The sequence below is a fragment of the Rhinoderma darwinii genome, unplaced genomic scaffold (genome assembly GCF_050947455.1).
Source record: "Rhinoderma darwinii isolate aRhiDar2 unplaced genomic scaffold, aRhiDar2.hap1 Scaffold_2070, whole genome shotgun sequence".
NCBI lineage: Eukaryota > Metazoa > Chordata > Amphibia > Anura > Rhinodermatidae > Rhinoderma > Rhinoderma darwinii.
This window is the reverse complement of record NW_027462417.1, coordinates 9,270-27,500: the sequence shown is the minus strand read 5'-3', so window position 1 is coordinate 27,500 and position 18,231 is coordinate 9,270.

The window sequence follows — 18,231 nt, the reverse complement described above, 5'->3', positions numbered from 1 at the left end:
TGCATCCCCATGCCCAGCCAGAGTTCCAGGGTGATTGGTGGTAGGTCCCGGTGCGGTGGAAGGGGGGGCAGCGGGAGCAACCTGCATCCCCATGCCCAGCCAGAGTTCCAGGGTGATTGCTGGAAGGACCCGGTGGGGGGGCAGCGGGAGCAACTTGCATCCCCATGCCCAGCCATAGTTCCAGGGTGATTGCTGGTAGGTCCCGGTGGGGTGGAAGGGGGGCAGCGGGAGCAACCTGCATCCCCATGCCCAGCCAGAGTTCCAGAGTGATTGCAGGTAGGTCCCGGTGGGGGGGCAGCGGGAGCAACCTGCATCCCCATGCCCAGCCAGAGTTCCAGGGTGATTGCTGGTAGGTCCCGGTGGGGTGGAAGGGGGTCAGCGGGAGCAACCTGCATCCCCATGCCCAGCCAGAGTTCCAGGGTGATTGGTGGTAGGTCCCGGTGCGGTGGAAGGGGGGGCAGCGGGAGCAACCTGCATCCCCATGCCCAGCCAGAGTTCCAGGGTGATTGCTGGAAGGACCCGGTGGGGGGGGCAGCGGGAGCAACTTGCATCCCCATGCCCAGCCATAGTTCCAGGGTGATTGCTGGTAGGTCCCGGTGCGGTGGAAGGGGGGGCAGCGGGAGCAACCTGCATCCCCATGCCCAGCCAGAGTTCCAGGGTGATTGCAGGTAGGTCCCGGTGGGGTGGAAGGGGGTCAGCGGGAGCAACCTGCATCCCCATGCCCAGCCAGATTTCCAGGGTGATTGGTGGTAGGTCCCGGTGCGGTGGAAGGGGGGGCAGCGGGAGCAACCTGCATCCCCATGCCCAGCCAGAGTTCCAGGGTGATTGCTGGAAGGACCCGGTGGGGGGGCAGCGGGAGCAACTTGCATCCCCATGCCCAGCCATAGTTCCAGGGTGATTGCTGGTAGGTCCCGGTGGGGTGGAAGGGGGTCAGCGGGAGCAAACTGCATCCCCATGCCCAGTCAGAGTTCCAGGGTGATTGCAGGTAGGTCCCGGTGGTGTGGAAGGGGGGGCAGCGGGACCAACCTGTGTCAATATGCCCAGCCAGAGTTCCAGAGTGATTGCAGGTAGGTCCCGGTGGGGTGGAAGGGGGTCAGCGGGAGCAAACCGCATCCCCATGCCCAGCCAGAGTTCCAGGGTGATTGCAGGTAGGTCCCGGTGGGGTGGAAGGGGGGGCAGCGGGACCAACCTGTGTCCCTATGCCCAGCCAGAGTTCCAGAGTGATTGCAGGTAGGTCCCGGTGGGGTGGAAGGGGGTCAGCGGGAGCAACTTGCATCCCCATGCCCAGCCAGAGAACCAGGGTGATTGCTGGTAGGTAAGGAGATCCATTTGGTGACCAAACAGCAGTGAAAATAAAAAGGCCCAAATGTCAAAGAATGACACTTTTAATACTGAAAGTGAAACATTTAAAATCAAGTTAAAGTGGGGTATGTTCCAGAAATGTCAGAGACGGTAATGAGCAGCAGAGGCAGGCCGGGGCAGAGTTCCAGGGCCAGGGGTGTCACGGCAGGCAGCGTAGGCCGGGGAAGAGTTCCAGGGCGGTGGGGAGAGGACTAGGCCTCAATCCAAGGACATCATTTGGTGACTAAACAGCAGTGACAATAAAAAGGCCCAAATGTCAAAGAATGACACTTTTAATACTGAAAGTGAAACATTTAAAATCAAGTTAAAGTGGGGTATGTTCCAGAAATGTCAGAGACGGTAATGAGCAGCAGAGGCAGGCCGGGGCAGAGTTCCAGGGCCAGGGGTGTGACGGCAGGCAGCGTAGGCCGGGGCAGAGTTCCAGGGCGGTGGGGAGAGGACTAGGCCTCAATCCAAGGAGATCCATTTGGTGACTAAACAGCAGTGACAATAAAAAGGCCCAAATGCCAAAGAATGACATTTCTGCTACTGAAAGTGAAACATTTAAAATCAAGTTACAGTGGGGTATGTTCACAAATGTCAGAGGCGGTAGTGAACAGCAGAGGTAGGCCGGGGCAGAGTTCCAGGGCCAGGGGTGTGACGGCAGGCAGCGTAGGCCGGGGCAGAGTTCCAGGGCGGTGGGTGAGAGGACTAGGCCTCAATCCAAGGAGATCCATTTGGTGACCAAGCAGCAGTGAAAATAAAAAGGCCCAAATGTCAAAGAATGACATTTCTGCTACTGAAAGTGAAACATTTGAAAGTGAACCATTTAAAATCAAGTTAAAGTGGGGTATGTTCAAAAATGTCAGAGGCGGTGGTGAGCAGCAGAGGCAGGCCGGGGCAGAGTTCCAGGGCCAGAGTGTGACGGCAGCACAGGCCGGGGCAGAGCTCCAGGGCCAGGGGTGTGACGGCAGGCAGCGTAGGCCGGGGCAGAGTTCCAGGGCGGTGGGGAGAGGACTAGGCCTCAATCCAAGGAGATCCATTTGGTGACTAAACAGCAGTGACAATAAAAAGGCCCAAATGCCAAAGAATGACATTTCTGCTACTGAAAGTGAAACATTTAAAATCAAGTTACAGTGGGGTATGTTCACAAATGTCAGAGGCGGTAGTGAACAGCAGAGGTAGGCCGGGGCAGAGTTCCAGGGCCAGGGGTGTGACGGCAGGCAGCGTAGGCCGGGGCAGAGTTCCAGGGCGGTGGGTGAGAGGACTAGGCCTCAATCCAAGGAGATCCATTTGGTGACCAAGCAGCAGTGAAAATAAAAAGGCCCAAATGTCAAAGAATGACATTTCTGCTACTGAAAGTGAAACATTTGAAAGTGAACCATTTAAAATCAAGTTAAAGTGGGGTATGTTCAAAAATGTCAGAGGCGGTGGTGAGCAGCAGAGGCAGGCCGGGGCAGAGTTCCAGGGCCAGAGTGTGACGGCAGCACAGGCCGGGGCAGAGCTCCAGGGCCAGGGTGTGACGGCAGGCAGCGTAGGCCGGGGCAGAGTTCCAGGGCGGTGGGGAGAGGACTAGGCCTCGACATAAGGAGATCCATTTGGTGACCAAACAGCAGTGAAAATAAATAGGCCCAAATGTCAAAGAATGACATTTCTGCTACTGAAAGTGAAACATTTAAAATCAAGTTAAAGTGGGGTATGTTCACAAATGTCAGAGGCGGTGGTGAACAGCAGGGGCAGGCCGGGGCAGAGTTCCAGGGCCAGGGTGTGACGGCAGGCAGCGTAGGCCGGGGCAGAGTTCCAGGGCGGTGGGTGAGAGGACTAGGCCTCAATCCAAGGAGATCCATTTGGTGACCAAACAGCAGTGAAAATAAAAAGGCCCAAGTGTCAAAGAATGACATTTCTGCTACTGAAAGTGAAACATTTGAAAGTGAACCATTTAAAATCAAGTTAAAGTGGGGTATGTTCAAAAATGTCAGAGGCGGTAGTGAACAGCAGAGGTAGGCCGGGGCAGAGTTCCAGGGCCAGGGGTGTCACGGCAGGCAGCGTAGGCCGGGGAAGAGTTCCAGGGCGGTGGGGAGAGGACTAGGCCTCAATCCAAGGGGATCCATTTGGTGACCAAGCAGCAGTGAAAATGAAAAGGCCCAAATGTCAAAGAATGCCATTTCTGCAACTGAAAGTGAAACATTTGAAAGTGACACATTTAAAATCAAGTTAAAGTGGGGTATGTTCAAAAATGTCAGAGGCGGTAGTGAGCAGCAGAGGTAGGCCGGGGCAGAGTTCCAGGGCCAGGGGTGTCACGGCAGGCAGCGTAGGCCGGGGAAGAGTTCCAGGGCGGTGGGGAGAGGACTAGGCCTCAATCCAAGGGGATCCATTTGGTGACCAAGCAGCAGTGAAAATGAAAAGGCCCAAATGTCAAAGAATGCCATTTCTGCAACTGAAAGTGAAACATTTGAAAGTGACACATTTAAAATCAAGTTAAAGTGGGGTATGTTCAAAAATGTCAGAGGCGGTAGTGAACAGCAGAGGTAGGCCGGGGCAGAGTTCCAGGGCCAGGGGTGTCACGGCAGGCAGCGTAGGCCGGGGAAGAGTTCCAGGGCGGTGGGGAGAGGACTAGGCCTCAATCCAAGGGGATCCATTTGGTGACCAAGCAGCAGTGAAAATGAAAAGGCCCAAATGTCAAAGAATGCCATTTCTGCAACTGAAAGTGAAACATTTGAAAGTGACACATTTAAAATCAAGTTAAAGTGGGGTATGTTCAAAAATGTCAGAGGCGGTAGTGAACAGCAGAGGTAGGCCGGGGCAGAGTTCCAGGGCCAGGGGTGTCACGGCAGGCAGCGTAGGCCTGCGCAGAGTTCCAGGGCGGTGGGGAGAGGACTAGGCCTCAATCCAAGGAGATCCATTTGGTGACCAAGCAGCAGTGAAAATAAAAAGGCCCAAATGTCAAAGAATGACATTTCTGATACTGAAAGTGAAACATTTGAAAGTGAACCATTTAAAATCAAGTTAAAGTGGGGTATGTTCAAAAATGTCAGAGGCGGTGGTGAACAGCAAGGGCAGGCCGGGGCAGAGTTCCAGGGCCAGGGGTGTGACGGCAGGCAGCGTAGGCCGGGGCAGAGTTCCAGGGCGGTGGGGAGAGGACTAGGCCTCAATCCAAGGAGATCCATTTGGTGACCAAGCAGCAGTGAAAATGAAAAGGCCCAAATGTCAAAGAATGACATTTCTGATACTGAAAGTGAAACATTTGAAAGTGAACCATTTAAAATCAAGTTAAAGTGGGGTATGTTCAAAAATGTCAGAGGCGGTGGTGAGCAGCAGAGGCAGGCCGGGACACAGTTCCAGGGCCAGGGGTGTGACGGCAGGCAGCGTAGGCCGGGGCAGAGTTCCAGGGCGGTGGGGAGAGGACTAGGCCTCAATCCAAGGAGATCCATTTGGTGACCAAACAGCAGTGCAAATAAAAAGGCCCAAATGTCAAAGAATGACATTTCTGATACTGAAAGTGAACCATTTAAAATCAAGTTAAAGTGGGGTATGTTCACAAATGTCAGAGGCGGTGGTGAACAGCAGGGGCAGGCCGGGACAGAGTTCCAGGGCCAGAGTGTGACGGCAGGCAGTGTAGGCCGGGGCAGAGTTCCAGGGCGGTGGGTGAGAGGACTAGGCCTCAATCCAAGGAGATCCATTTGGTGACCAAACAGCAGTGAAAATAAAAATGCCCAAGTGTCAAAGAATGACATTTCTGCTACTGAAAGTGAAACATTTGAAAGTGAACCATTTAAAATCAAGTTAAAGTGGGGTATGTTCAAAAATGTCAGAGGCGGTAGTGAACAGCAGAGGTAGGCCGGGGCAGAGATCCAGGGCCAGGGGTGTCACAGCAGGCATCGTAGGCCGGGGAAGAGTTCCAGGGCGGTGGGGAGAGGACTAGGCCTCAATCCAAGGGGATCCATTTGGTGACCAAGCAGCAGTGAAAATAAAAAGGCCCAAATGTCAAAGAATGCCATTTCTGCAACTGAAAGTGAAACATTTGAAAGTGACACATTTAAAATCAAGTTAAAGTGGGGTATGTTCAAAAATGTCAGAGGCGGTAGTGAACAGCAGAGGTAGGCCGGGGCAGAGATCCAGGGCCAGGGGTGTCACAGCAGGCATCGTAGGCCGGGGAAGAGTTCCAGGGCGGTGGGGAGAGGACTAGGCCTCAATCCAAGGGGATCCATTTGGTGACCAAGCAGCAGTGAAAATGAAAAGGCCCAAATGTCAAAGAATGCCATTTCTGCAACTGAAAGTGAAACATTTGAAAGTGAAACATTTAAAATCAAGTTCAAGTGGGGTATGTTCAAAAATGTCAGAGGCGGTAGTGAACAGCAGAGGTAGGCCGGGGCAGAGTTCCAGGGCCAGGGGTGTGACGGCAGGCAGCGTAGGCCGGGGCAGAGTTCCAGGGCGGTGGGGAGAGGACTAGGCCTCAATCCAAGGAGATCCATTTGGTGACCAAGCAGCAGTGAAAATAAAAAGGCCCAAATGTCAAAGAATGCCATTTCTGCAACTGAAAGTGAAACATTTGAAAGTGACACATTTAAAATCAAGTTAAAGTGGGGTATGTTCAAAAATGTCAGAGGCGGTAGTGAACAGCAGAGGTAGGCCGGGGCAGAGTTCCAGGGCCAGGGGTGTGACGGCAGGCAGCGTAGGCCGGGGCAGAGTTCCAGGGCGGTGGGGAGAGGACTAGGCCTCAATCCAAGGAGATCCATTTGGTGACCAAGCAGCAGTGAAAATAAAAAGGCCCAAATGTCAAAGAATGCCATTTCTGCAACTGAAAGTGAAACATTTGAAAGTGACACATTTAAAATCAAGTTAAAGTGGGGTATGTTCAAAAATGTCAGAGGCGGTAGTGAACAGCAGAGGTAGGCCGGGGCAGAGATCCAGGGCCAGGGGTGTCACAGCAGGCATCGTAGGCCGGGGAAGAGTTCCAGGGCGGTGGGGAGAGGACTAGGCCTCAATCCAAGGGGATCCATTTGGTGACCAAGCAGCTGTGAAAATGAAAAGGCCCAAATGTCAAAGAATGACATTTCTGCTACTGAAAGTGAAACATTTGAAAGTGAAACATTTAAAATCAAGTTAACCCCTTCCCGCTCCTTGACGTACTATTACGTCATGGCAGCTCTATCGTTCGCGCTCCATGCCGTAATAGTACGTCTTGCAGTTAGAACAGCGGTGCGCGCGCCCGGCGCGTTCATGCGCTGTGATAGCTGCTGTTTCTGACAGCAGGCTATCACGGCATAATGGGACGGGACCATTTACTATGGTCCCGCCTCGCCGATCGCCGCTATTGGCTAGTCAGTGAGTAACTAGCCAATAGCAGCGATCGGTCTCATTCAGCACAGCAGTGCTCGAGCCCGGCGTTCCTGAGCTGTGATAGCTGCTGTTTCTGACAGCATGCTATCACAGCATAATGGGCCGGGACCATTTACTATGGTCCCGCCTCGCCGATCGCCGCTATTGGCTAGTCAGTGAGTAACTAGCCAATAGCAGCGATCATTCTCGTCACTTCCTCTCTCTGACCTCACATCCTGCTGCAACCGCCCTGAACGCCCTGTTGGAGTTAGCGAGGCGTTGAGATCGGTTGTGAGCAGAGAGTCAGAGAGAAAAGAAGTGAAAAGAAGTGAAAAAAAGTTTCTAAAACAACGTTTTTTTTGCTTCCCACCACCCCATCCACTACCCACTCCTGTTCCCTTCCTCTTTGAGTTCTACCCACGTTTTTTGGTCAGTGATCTCCTATCACTGACCACTTTTCAGTCTTCAGGACCACATTTCTTGGTCCCTGGGGATTTTTTTTTCATTTTTTTCTATATAAAACATAAAACAAAAAAAAAAATATAAAAAGAAAAAAAAGAAACAAAAAAAAATAGTTAGTTTAGCCAATTTTGAAAATTTAACTGGTTAGTTTAGTATTAGCCCCTTCCCGCTCCTTGACGTACTATTACGTCATGGCAGCTCTATCGTTCGCGCTCCATGCCGTAATAGTACGTCTTGCAGTTAGAACAGCGGTGCGCGCGCCCGGCGCGTTCATGCGCTGTGATAGCTGCTGTTTCTGACAGCAGGCTATCACGGCATAATGGGACGGGACCATTTACTATGGTCCCGCCTCGCCGATCGCCGCTATTGGCTAGTCAGTGAGTAACTAGCCAATAGCAGCGATCGGTCTCATTCAGCACAGCAGTGCTCGAGCCCGGCGTTCCTGAGCTGTGATAGCTGCTGTTTCTGACAGCATGCTATCACAGCATAATGGGCCGGGACCATTTACTATGGTCCCGCCTCGCCGATCGCCGCTATTGGCTAGTCAGTGAGTAACTAGCCAATAGCAGCGATCATTCTCGTCACTTCCTCTCTCTGACCTCACATCCTGCTGCAACCGCCCTGAACGCCCTGTTGGAGTTAGCGAGGCGTTGAGATCGGTTGTGAGCAGAGAGTCAGAGAGAAAAGAAGTGAAAAGAAGTGAAAAAAAGTTTCTAAAACAACGTTTTTTTTGCTTCCCACCACCCCATCCACTACCCACTCCTGTTCCCTTCCTCTTTGAGTTCTACCCACGTTTTTTGGTCAGTGATCTCCTATCACTGACCACTTTTCAGTCTTCAGGACCACATTTCTTGGTCCCTGGGGATTTTTTTTTCATTTTTTTCTATATAAAACATAAAACAAAAAAAAAAATATAAAAAGAAAAAAAAGAAACAAAAAAAAATAGTTAGTTTAGCCAATTTTGAAAATTTAACTGGTTAGTTTAGTATTAGCCCCTTCCCGCTCCTTGACGTACTATTACGTCATGGCAGCTCTATCGTTCGCGCTCCATGCCGTAATAGTACGTCTTGCAGTTAGAACAGCGGTGCGCGCGCCCGGCGCGTTCATGCGCTGTGATAGCTGCTGTTTCTGACAGCAGGCTATCACGGCATAATGGGACGGGACCATTTACTATGGTCCCGCCTCGCCGATCGCCGCTATTGGCTAGTCAGTGAGTAACTAGCCAATAGCAGCGATCGGTCTCATTCAGCACAGCAGTGCTCGAGCCCGGCGTTCCTGAGCTGTGATAGCTGCTGTTTCTGACAGCATGCTATCACAGCATAATGGGCCGGGACCATTTACTATGGTCCCGCCTCGCCGATCGCCGCTATTGGCTAGTCAGTGAGTAACTAGCCAATAGCAGCGATCGGTCTCATTCAGCACAGCAGTGCTCGAGCCCGGCGTTCCTGAGCTGTGATAGCTGCTGTTTCTGACAGCATGCTATCACAGCATAATGGGCCGGGACCATTTACTATGGTCCCGCCTCGCCGATCGCCGCTATTGGCTAGTCAGTGAGTAACTAGCCAATAGCAGCGATCATTCTCGTCACTTCCTCTCTCTGACCTCACATCCTGCTGCAACCGCCCTGAACGCCCTGTTGGAGTTAGCGAGGCGTTGAGATCGGTTGTGAGCAGAGAGTCAGAGAGAAAAGAAGTGAAAAAAAGTGAAAAAAAGTTTCTAAAACAACGTTTTTTTTGCTTCCCACCACCCCATCCACTACCCACTCCTGTTCCCTTCCTCTTTGAGTTCTACCCACGTTTTTTGGTCAGTGATCTCCTATCACTGACCACTTTTCAGTCTTCAGGACCACATTTCTTGGTCCCTGGGGATTTTTTTTTCATTTTTTTCTATATAAAACATAAAACAAAAAAAAAAATATAAAAAGAAAAAAAAGAAACAAAAAAAAATAGTTAGTTTAGCCAATTTTGAAAATTTAACTGGTTAGTTTAGTATTAGGGTTAGTTAGTGTCAGGGAACCGTCAAAAAGCGTAGTTAGGTATAGTGTCAGGGAATTTAGCGTCAGGAATCGGTCACCGTAGATAGGCTTAGCGTTAGGGATCCATCACCGTAGTTAGGTTTAGCGTCAGGGAAGCTCGGAATAATTAGATAGGTTTAGTGTCAGGCACCCGTCACCGTAGTTAGGTTTAGTGTCAGGGAAGCTTGACATAATCTAGATAGGTTTAGTGTCAGGGAATCGTCGCCGTAGTTAGGTTTAGCGTTAGGGAAGTCCACATAAAATTTAGTTAGGTTTAGTGTTAGGAACCCTCGCCCTAGTTAGCTTTAGTGTCAGGGAAGTCCACTTGCTCTCTAAAAACAAAACACACATTTGTGCTAGTTGTGCTATCCTATTGCTCCCAGTTAGGGATTTATTTTTTTGCAGTATATAAATTTTGTCTTCGCACAACAAGCATGTCCCAACGGACATTTACTGCTGAAGAGGCGTATGCATTTCTGGCCTCCGACACAGACTCGTCGGATGGCGATACAGTATTTTATTTGTCTACCTCCTCATCCAGCGATGAAGAGGAGGGACCCCCTAGGAGACGCCCCAGGACCACCACCATAGTAGAAATCCCTGAGAGAAGTGACCCCACAACAAGTGATACCCCTGAGCGAAGTGACCCCATTTGGACACCCACACCAGACCATTATGAACCCCAAATCCCTGAGTACACGGGCAGCCCAGGCATCAAATTTAACACGGCAGGGTTCAGTGAGATGGACTTTTTCAAGTTCTTCTTCACTGATAACTTTATAGAGCTAATGGTCACCCAGACTAATTTATATGCCCAACAGTATATCACCAAGAACCCCAACTCATTTTATGCCCAATCCCAGAGGTGGACTCCTGTAAACGCAGCAGAGTTGGGCAAGTTCTGGGGACTGCTCTTGAACATGGGGCTTCTAAAAAAGCCATCCATTAGGACCTACTGGAGCACGGACATCCTATACCACACCCCGATGTACCGTATGGCCATGTCCAGGATGCGTTATGAGGCAATACTTCGCTTCCTACATTATGCCGATAATGAGCAGTGCCCACCCCGAGATGACCCCAGTTTTGACCGTTTATATAAACTGAGACCCCTATTAGACCATTTCAGTGCCCGGTTTGCCCAAGCATACACCCCCGAGAAGTGTATTTCCATTGATGAGTCCCTGGTACATTTTAAAGGGAGGCTTCAATTCCGCCAATACCTGCCAAGTAAGAGGGCAAGGTATGGCGTGAAGTTGTATAAGCTGTGCGAGAGTGCATCAGGGTATACATATAAATTCAGGATATATGAAGGGAAGGACAGCAGTATTCAGCCCCCAGAATGCCCCCCCTTACTGGGAATTAACGCAAAAATTGTGTGGGATTTGGTGCACCCACTGCTGGACCAGGGTTACCACCTCTACCTGGATAATTTTTATACCAGCGTCCCGCTCTTCAAGTGCCTCGCTTCCAGAAGGACTGCGGCATGCGGCACTGCTAGAAAAAATCTTAGAGGCCTCCCTAAAACACTGCTTGGGCAAACACTCAGAAGGGGTGAGAGCAGGGCACATTCTAGTAGCAACATATTGTGTGTCAAGTACAAGGACAAGAGAGATGTCCTTGTATTGACAACAATACATGGCCACACCAGTACCCATGTACCTGTACGAGGTACCAGTACAGAGACCCCCAAACCAGATTGCATCCTGGACTACAATAGGTACATGGGAGGGGTGGACTTGTCAGATCAAGTCCTGAAGCCCTACAGCGCTACGCGGAAATCGAGGGTGTGGTATAAGAAGCTGGCCGTGCACATCATACAGATGGCATTGTACAATGCGTACGTGCTACGTCGATGTGCAGGCCAGAGGGGAACTTTCCTGGAATTTCAAGAGGTGGTTATAAAGAACCTAATTTTTGGCGACCAGGAAGGAGGGGCACCCAGTACTTCTGGAAGCGAGGCCACACGCATCGTACCAGGGCAACACTTTCCAGGAGAAGTTCCCCAAACTGGCAAGAAGGGAAAAAGTCAAAAGAGGTGCAAAGTGTGCTATAAGAGGGGGATAAGGAAGGACACAACATACCAATGCGACACGTGTCCCGAAAAACCAGGGCTCTGTATGAAAGATTGTTTTAAAATTTACCATACATCCATTGATTTTTAATTTACCCTGATGCACTCCGCACAGCTTATCCCCCTCATCTTTCCCTTTTGAGCCCTGCCATGTGCCCAAGCAGCAAATAACAGCCACATGTAGGGTATTGCCGTACCCGGGAGAACCCACATTACAATTTATGGGGTGTATGTCTCCGGTGGCACATGCTGGGCACAATATATCGGACACTGAAATGGCATATATGTATAGGAAATTGCAAATCTCACTTTGCACCATCTACTGCGCATTACCTTTTACACAATAACTGTTGGGTCAAAATGCTCACTACACTCTAGATGAATGTCTTAAGGGGTGTAGTTTTTAAAATGGGGTCACTTCTCGGGGGTTTCAACTGTACTGGTACCTCAGGGGTTCTGCCTACATGACTTAGCACCAGAAAAGCTCCAGTAGGCTAAATGGTGGTCCTTCCCTTCTGAGCCCTGTCGTGTGCCCAGGCAGCTAATAACAGCCACATGTAGGGTATTGCCGTACCCGGGAGAACCCACATTACAATTTATGGGGTGTATGTCTCCAGTGGCACATGCTGGGCACAATATATCAGACACTGAAATGGCATATATGCATAGGAAATTGCAAATCTCACTTTGCACCATCTGCTGCGCATTACCTTTTACACAATAACTGTGGGGTCAAAATGCTCACTACACCACTAGATGAATGTCTTAAGGGGTGTAGTTTTTAAAATGGGGTCACTTCTCGGGGGTTTCAACTGTACTGGTACCTCAGGGGTTCTGCCTACATGACTTAGCACCAGAAAAGCTCCAGTAGGCTAAATGGTGGTCCTTCCCTTCTGAGCCCTGTCGTGTGCCCAGGCAGCTAATAACAGCCACATGTAGGGTATTGCCGTACCCGGGAGAACCCACATTACAATTTATGGGGTGTATGTCTCCAGTGGCACATGCTGGGCACAATATATCAGACACTGAAATGGCATATATGCATAGGAAATTGCAAATCTCACTTTGCACCATCTGCTGCGCATTACCTTTTACACAATAACTGTGGGGTCAAAATGCTCACTACACCACTAGATGAATGTCTTAAGGGGTGTAGTTTTTAAAATGGGGTCACTTCTCGGGGGTTTCAACTGTACTGGTACCTCAGGGGTTCTGCCTACATGACTTAGCACCAGAAAAGCTCCAGTAGGCTAAATGGTGGTCCTTCCCTTCTGAGCCCTGTCGTGTGCCCAGGCAGCTAATAACAGCCACATGTAGGGTATTGCCGTACCCGGGAGAACCCACATTACAATTTATGGGGTGTATGTCTCCAGTGGCACATGCTGGGCACAATATATCAGACACTGAAATGGCATATATGCATAGGAAATTGCAAATCTCACTTTGCACCATCTGCTGCGCATTACCTTTTACACAATAACTGTGGGGTCAAAATGCTCACTACACCACTAGATGAATGTCTTAAGGGGTGTAGTTTTTAAAATGGGGTCACTTCTCGGGGGTTTCAACTGTACTGGTACCTCAGGGGTTCTGCCTACATGACTTAGCACCAGAAAAGCTCCAGTAGGCTAAATGGTGGTCCTTCCCTTCTGAGCCCTGTCGTGTGCCCAGGCAGCTAATAACAGCCACATGTAGGGTATTGCCGTACCCGGGAGAACCCACATTACAATTTATGGGGTGTATGTCTCCAGTGGCACATGCTGGGCACAATATATCAGACACTGAAATGGCATATATGCATAGGAAATTGCAAATCTCACTTTGCACCATCTGCTGCGCATTACCTTTTACACAATAACTGTGGGGTCAAAATGCTCACTACACCACTAGATGAATGTCTTAAGGGGTGTAGTTTTTAAAATGGGGTCACTTCTCGGGGGTTTCAACTGTACTGGTACCTCAGGGGTTCTGCCTACATGACTTAGCACCAGAAAAGCTCCAGTAGGCTAAATGGTGGTCCTTCCCTTCTGAGCCCTGTCGTGTGCCCAGGCAGCTAATAACAGCCACATGTAGGGTATTGCCGTACCCGGGAGAACCCACATTACAATTTATGGGGTGTATGTCTCCAGTGGCACCTGCTGGGCACAATATATCAGACACTGAAATGGCATATATGCATAGGAAATTGCAAATCTCACTTTGCACCATCTGCTGCGCATTACCTTTTACACAATAACTGTGGGGTCAAAATGCTCACTACACCACTAGATGAATGTCTTAAGGGGTGTAGTTTTTAAAATGGGGTCACTTCTCGGGGGTTTCAACTGTACTGGTACCTCAGGGGTTCTGCCTACATGACTTAGCACCAGAAAAGCTCCAGTAGGCTAAATGGTGGTCCTTCCCTTCTGAGCCCTGTCGTGTGCCCAGGCAGCTAATAACAGCCACATGTAGGGTATTGCCGTACCCGGGAGAACCCACATTACAATTTATGGGGTGTATGTCTCCAGTGGCACATGCTGGGCACAATATATCAGACACTGAAATGGCATATATGCATAGGAAATTGCAAATCTCACTTTGCACCATCTGCTGCGCATTACCTTTTACACAATAACTGTGGGGTCAAAATGCTCACTACACCACTAGATGAATGTCTTAAGGGGTGTAGTTTTTAAAATGGGGTCACTTCTCGGGGGTTTCAACTGTACTGGTACCTCAGGGGTTCTGCCTACATGACTTAGCACCAGAAAAGCTCCAGTAGGCTAAATGGTGGTCCTTCCCTTCTGAGCCCTGTCGTGTGCCCAGGCAGCTAATAACAGCCACATGTAGGGTATTGCCGTACCCGGGAGAACCCACATTACAATTTATGGGGTGTATGTCTCCAGTGGCACATGCTGGGCACAATATATCAGACACTGAAATGGCATATATGCATAGGAAATTGCAAATCTCACTTTGCACCATCTGCTGCGCATTACCTTTTACACAATAACTGTGGGGTCAAAATGCTCACTACACCACTAGATGAATGTCTTAAGGGGTGTAGTTTTTAAAATGGGGTCACTTCTCGGGGGTTTCAACTGTACTGGTACCTCAGGGGTTCTGCCTACATGACTTAGCACCAGAAAAGCTCCAGTAGGCTAAATGGTGGTCCTTCCCTTCTGAGCCCTGTCGTGTGCCCAGGCAGCTAATAACAGCCACATGTAGGGTATTGCCGTACCCGGGAGAACCCACATTACAATTTATGGGGTGTATGTCTCCAGTGGCACATGCTGGGCACAATATATCAGACACTGAAATGGCATATATGCATAGGAAATTGCAAATCTCACTTTGCACCATCTGCTGCGCATTACCTTTTACACAATAACTGTGGGGTCAAAATGCTCACTACACCACTAGATGAATGTCTTAAGGGGTGTAGTTTTTAAAATGGGGTCACTTCTCGGGGGTTTCAACTGTACTGGTACCTCAGGGGTTCTGCCTACATGACTTAGCACCAGAAAAGCTCCAGTAGGCTAAATGGTGGTCCTTCCCTTCTGAGCCCTGTCGTGTGCCCAGGCAGCTAATAACAGCCACATGTAGGGTATTGCCGTACCCGGGAGAACCCACATTACAATTTATGGGGTGTATGTCTCCAGTGGCACATGCTGGGCACAATATATCAGACACTGAAATGGCATATATGCATAGGAAATTGCAAATCTCACTTTGCACCATCTGCTGCGCATTACCTTTTACACAATAACTGTGGGGTCAAAATGCTCACTACACCACTAGATGAATGTCTTAAGGGGTGTAGTTTTTAAAATGGGGTCACTTCTCGGGGGTTTCAACTGTACTGGTACCTCAGGGGTTCTGCCTACATGACTTAGCACCAGAAAAGCTCCAGTAGGCTAAATGGTGGTCCTTCCCTTCTGAGCCCTGTCGTGTGCCCAGGCAGCTAATAACAGCCACATGTAGGGTATTGCCGTACCCGGGAGAACCCACATTACAATTTATGGGGTGTATGTCTCCAGTGGCACATGCTGGGCACAATATATCAGACACTGAAATGGCATATATGCATAGGAAATTGCAAATCTCACTTTGCACCATCTGCTGCGCATTACCTTTTACACAATAACTGTGGGGTCAAAATGCTCACTACACCACTAGATGAATGTCTTAAGGGGTGTAGTTTTTAAAATGGGGTCACTTCTCGGGGGTTTCAACTGTACTGGTACCTCAGGGGTTCTGCCTACATGACTTAGCACCAGAAAAGCTCCAGTAGGCTAAATGGTGGTCCTTCCCTTCTGAGCCCTGTCGTGTGCCCAGGCAGCTAATAACAGCCACATGTAGGGTATTGCCGTACCCGGGAGAACCCACATTACAATTTATGGGGTGTATGTCTCCAGTGGCACATGCTGGGCACAATATATCAGACACTGAAATGGCATATATGCATAGGAAATTGCAAATCTCACTTTGCACCATCTGCTGCGCATTACCTTTTACACAATAACTGTGGGGTCAAAATGCTCACTACACCACTAGATGAATGTCTTAAGGGGTGTAGTTTTTAAAATGGGGTCACTTCTCGGGGGTTTCAACTGTACTGGTACCTCAGGGGTTCTGCCTACATGACTTAGCACCAGAAAAGCTCCAGTAGGCTAAATGGTGGTCCTTCCCTTCTGAGCCCTGTCGTGTGCCCAGGCAGCTAATAACAGCCACATGTAGGGTATTGCCGTACCCGGGAGAACCCACATTACAATTTATGGGGTGTATGTCTCCAGTGGCACATGCTGGGCACAATATATCAGACACTGAAATGGCATATATGCATAGGAAATTGCAAATCTCACTTTGCACCATCTGCTGCGCATTACCTTTTACACAATAACTGTGGGGTCAAAATGCTCACTACACCACTAGATGAATGTCTTAAGGGGTGTAGTTTTTAAAATGGGGTCACTTCTCGGGGGTTTCAACTGTACTGGTACCTCAGGGGTTCTGCCTACATGACTTAGCACCAGAAAAGCTCCAGTAGGCTAAATGGTGGTCCTTCCCTTCTGAGCCCTGTCGTGTGCCCAGGCAGCTAATAACAGCCACATGTAGGGTATTGCCGTACCCGGGAGAACCCACATTACAATTTATGGGGTGTATGTCTCCAGTGGCACATGCTGGGCACAATATATCAGACACTGAAATGGCATATATGCATAGGAAATTGCAAATCTCACTTTGCACCATCTGCTGCGCATTACCTTTTACACAATAACTGTGGGGTCAAAATGCTCACTACACCACTAGATGAATGTCTTAAGGGGTGTAGTTTTTAAAATGGGGTCACTTCTCGGGGGTTTCAACTGTACTGGTACCTCAGGGGTTCTGCCTACATGACTTAGCACCAGAAAAGCTCCAGTAGGCTAAATGGTGGTCCTTCCCTTCTGAGCCCTGTCGTGTGCCCAGGCAGCTAATAACAGCCACATGTAGGGTATTGCCGTACCCGGGAGAACCCACATTACAATTTATGGGGTGTATGTCTCCAGTGGCACATGCTGGGCACAATATATCAGACACTGAAATGGCATATATGCATAGGAAATTGCAAATCTCACTTTGCACCATCTGCTGCGCATTACCTTTTACACAATAACTGTGGGGTCAAAATGCTCACTACACCACTAGATGAATGTCTTAAGGGGTGTAGTTTTTAAAATGGGGTCACTTCTCGGGGGTTTCAACTGTACTGGTACCTCAGGGGTTCTGCCTACATGACTTAGCACCAGAAAAGCTCCAGTAGGCTAAATGGTGGTCCTTCCCTTCTGAGCCCTGTCGTGTGCCCAGGCAGCTAATAACAGCCACATGTAGGGTATTGCCGTACCCGGGAGAACCCACATTACAATTTATGGGGTGTATGTCTCCAGTGGCACATGCTGGGCACAATATATCAGACACTGAAATGGCATATATGCATAGGAAATTGCAAATCTCACTTTGCACCATCTGCTGCGCATTACCTTTTACACAATAACTGTGGGGTCAAAATGCTCACTACACCACTAGATGAATGTCTTAAGGGGTGTAGTTTTTAAAATGGGGTCACTTCTCGGGGGTTTCAACTGTACTGGTACCTCAGGGGTTCTGCCTACATGACTTAGCACCAGAAAAGCTCCAGTAGGCTAAATGGTGGTCCTTCCCTTCTGAGCCCTGTCGTGTGCCCAGGCAGCTAATAACAGCCACATGTAGGGTATTGCCGTACCCGGGAGAACCCACATTACAATTTATGGGGTGTATGTCTCCAGTGGCACATGCTGGGCACAATATATCAGACACTGAAATGGCATATATGCATAGGAAATTGCAAATCTCACTTTGCACCATCTGCTGCGCATTACCTTTTACACAATAACTGTGGGGTCAAAATGCTCACTACACCACTAGATGAATGTCTTAAGGGGTGTAGTTTTTAAAATGGGGTCACTTCTCGGGGGTTTCAACTGTACTGGTACCTCAGGGGCTTCTGCATACATGACTTAGCACAAGAAAAGCTCCAGTAGGCCAAATGGTGGTCCTTTCCTTCTGAGTCCTGCCATGGGCCCAAACATCAGTTTATCACCACAAATGGGGTATTGCCGCACTCAGGACAAATTGGGCAACAAAATGGGGTGTTTTATTCCTTGTGAAAATAAGAAATTTTGAACAAAAATTACATCTTAATGGAAAAAAATATCATTTTTTTAATTCACAGCCCAATTCAAATAGGTGCTGTGAAAAAACGGTGTGGTCAAAATGATAACAACAACCATAAATGAATTCCTTGAGGGGTCTAGTTTCCAAAATGGGGTCACTTCTGGTGGGTTTCCATTGCTTTCATACCTCAACACCTCTTCAAACCTGGCATGCTGCCTAAAATATATTCTAATAAAAAAGAGGCCTCAAAATGCACTAGGTGCTCCTTTGTTTCTGAGGCTTGTGTTTTATTCCACGAGCGCACTAGAGCCACATGTGGGACATTTCTAAAAACTGCAGAATCTGG